At 48.5% G+C, this 3,171-nt stretch overlaps 1 non-coding gene across 1 annotated transcript; it reads right to left on the bottom strand.

Annotated features, from left to right (window-relative positions):
• Window positions 1-986: 986 nt before the first annotated feature.
• LOC125532050 lies at window positions 987-1,061 on the bottom strand. The gene has a single exon (XR_007293711.1). It is a non-coding gene; the product is annotated as a small nucleolar RNA snoR60 (small nucleolar RNA).
• Between the last annotated feature and the right edge of the window lie 2,110 nt (window positions 1,062-3,171).

The raw sequence follows: 3,171 nt of genomic DNA, 5'->3' as shown, positions 1-3,171 counted from the left end.
TTTGAAATTCCAAACATTTTTTGAATATCAAAACATATATTGTATTTTTAACATGTCTAAAATAATTAAAACGTTAAAAAAATTCCAAACAATTTTGAAAATGTCTGAAGATTTTTCAAAAATAAAAACGGAACACAAAACAACCGAAAGAACTGAAAGAACCAGTAAAGAAAAAGCTGGAAAAAGATCAAACCGGTAAAAAACGAGACAAAACCTTCTGGATGATTCGCAAAAACCTGACTACTGTAGTCTCTACGCTAGCTAAAATGTCCCAGCCCACCCAAGCGCCAGCGTCGCTCCGTCTTTGCAAAATGCCGGCATTATCACACTCAATGCGTCAAATAAGATTTGCCCCCTCCATTCCTTTTGACTTGCTACTCATGGTCCTCCTCTCCCAAAGTCTGATGCCGGCGTGCTCGGCCCCCTCCGCCGCATTCTTCCCGCTCCCACTTTTTATCTCCCTTCTCAGTCTCGCCCTATGATCCATCACGCCACTATAGAGCGGGTGACCGCTCAAGGCTAGTGAGCGGCAGAGAAATGCGTAATCACAATGTTAATAATCCGCCCATATCAGGCTGCAATATTCAAGCTGAAGTTTGATAACAAAATTCAGGCAACGTGAGAACCAATTCGAAATCAAGCCTCAAGACGGTTTTTAAGATAGTTTAGCATGTTAGGCAGAAAAGTAGGGAAAAAGTGTTCGCTTCTATAAAGGTAGATCTGAAGAAAAATGCTCAATGGATAAGGAACTTCTGACCAATCAAAGTTAGTAAAAACAAGACTAGCTAAACAAATCAACTGGTGTGTGACGGTCCGAAGGGTGCAAGGTTATTTGCAAGCAACCATCCAATTTAGGCAAAACCATACAAGCCAAATTAGCCTAAAACAAAATTAGCACCAAATCACTGAAACAGGAAATGTGATGGTCCAAATACAAGTACATAGAAATGTAGCAGCACACAGAAGGAGAAGAAACTAGGCAAAGGAGCATCAGAAACTCGATTTTGCATCATCCATTGTGATGTCCTCAAGGAGAATCCGAGTTAGGTCATCATCTTCTAAGTGCCAATATTGCCACAGGAGAGCAAGGAAAACATTGCAAACTGGTAAGCCCCAATAACAGCAGATTGTTGTACACCAACTACACAAGTCGGTACACCCAATCCTGCAGGGGAAAAGCAACTTGCACCCACAGCTGGATCCGTAATTCTGCATGATCAACATGGAAGGGAACTGAGCATGGATGGTGTAAAATGCTTGATTGTTCAGTTGTGGTTACAGAATACAGAGAGGAGTACATAAATAGGGGAGCCGGGCGCAACCGCGGCAGGACGTGGGGAGAGGCGATCGTGCAACGATCGTGCAATCCAAGTGGGAAGCTAGTCCACGCTCTAACACCCGCTGTTGGAAGCCCTTTGGTGAAGATGTCGGCAAACTGGGCGGAAGTAGGAACATGCAGAACTCGAACCTCACCTAGAGCTACCTTCTCGCGAACAAAATGGATGTCTATCTCGATGTGCTTAGTTCTACGATGCTGCACAGGATTACATGACATGTACACTGCGGAAATATTGTCACAATAGACAATAGTAGCATGGTGCAGAGGTCGGTGAAGCTCGCTGAGTAGTTGTCGAATCCAAACAGTCTCCGCCACTGTATGAGCGACCGAGCGATACTCAGCCTCCGCAGACGACCTGGAAACAGTAAGCTGCCGCTTCGACGACCATGAAATCAGATTATCACCCAAATAAACACAGTATCCCGAGGTGGATCGACGTGTATCAGGGCATCTCGCCCAGTCTGCATCCGAGTAAGCTGTGAGAGAGGATGGAGTGATGGAGAGACCATGATCAAGAGTACCTTTGAGGTATCGAAGGATGCGGCGGACATGGTTCATATGTGGAAGACGTGGGTCATGCATGTATAGGCATGCTTGTTGAACAGCATAGGTGATTTCAGGCCTAGTGAGAGTGATATACTGAAGGGCGCCAGTAATGCTACGATATAGGGTGGTGTCGGGAACGGGTTCTCCGGCGGAAGACAATTTGGCACCGGTCTCAGCAGGTATGCGTGTAGGATGGCATTCCAGCATGCCGGACTTGGAGAGCAGCTCAATAGCATACTGGCGTTCGGAGAGGAAGAGGCCAGCGAAAGAGCGTGAGACAGCTATACCAAGAAAATGGTGAAGAGGACCGAGGTCAGTCATGCAGAATTCTTGGCGCAGAGAAGAGATGGCGTGAGTGAGAAAAGAGTCAGAGGAGGCCGTCAACACTATGTCATCAACATATAAGAGTAAATATGCAGTGTGGGTGGAAGAGTGGTAGATGAACAGAGAGGAGTCAGAACGTGAGGGAATGAATCCGAGACTCTGGATGAACGAGGCAAACCGTTGAAACCAAGCTCTGGGTGCTTGTTTAAGGCCATACAAGGATTTTTGGAGATGGCAGACGTGATCGGGATAGGAAGAGTGGGAAAACCCAAGCGGCTGCCGGCAGTAAACGGTTTCAGTGAGAGAGCCGTGTAGGAAGGCGTTTTTGACATCGAGTTGGTGAATGGGCCAGGAGGAGGAGACGGCTAAGCTGAGAACTACACGGATGGTGCTAGGTTTGACGACCGGAGAGAATGTCTCGTCGAAATCGATGCCGGGTTGCTGGGAATCGCCACGACAAACCCAGCAAGCCTTGTACCGGGAGAGGGAACCATCCGAATGGAATTTATGACGAAACACCCATTTCCCAAAGACTACGTTGGCACCAGGAGGTCGAGGAATGAGCGACCAGGTGTTATTGAGAAGAAGGGCATCATATTCTTCTTTCATGGCTTGGAACCAGTTCGGATCGAGGAGGGATGCTTTGTATGAGGTGGGAATGGGGGAGATAGGAGATGTGGAAGATGTGAGGTTGAGGCGATCAACAGGTTGGGCAAAGCCAGACTTGCTGCGTGTGCGCATGGTGTGGGCGTTACGAGGAATGGGAACGGGAACAACAGTCGGTGGCATGGAGGGGCCAGCTGAATCAGAAGAAGGAGTCGGGATTGGTGGAGTGGCGGGGCCTGGAGAGCTGGTAGGTGGAGTGGAGGGACCAGGTGAGCTGGTTGGTGGAGTAGCGGGGCCTGGGGAGCGGTGTGGTGGAGTGGCGGGGCCCGGGGAGCTGGGTGGCGGGCGATCCGAGA

Source organism: Triticum urartu, unplaced genomic scaffold, assembly GCF_003073215.2.
Source record: "Triticum urartu cultivar G1812 unplaced genomic scaffold, Tu2.1 TuUngrouped_contig_8906, whole genome shotgun sequence".
Lineage (NCBI taxonomy): Eukaryota > Viridiplantae > Streptophyta > Magnoliopsida > Poales > Poaceae > Triticum > Triticum urartu.
This window is presented reverse-complemented; position numbering and strand designations above follow the sequence as displayed.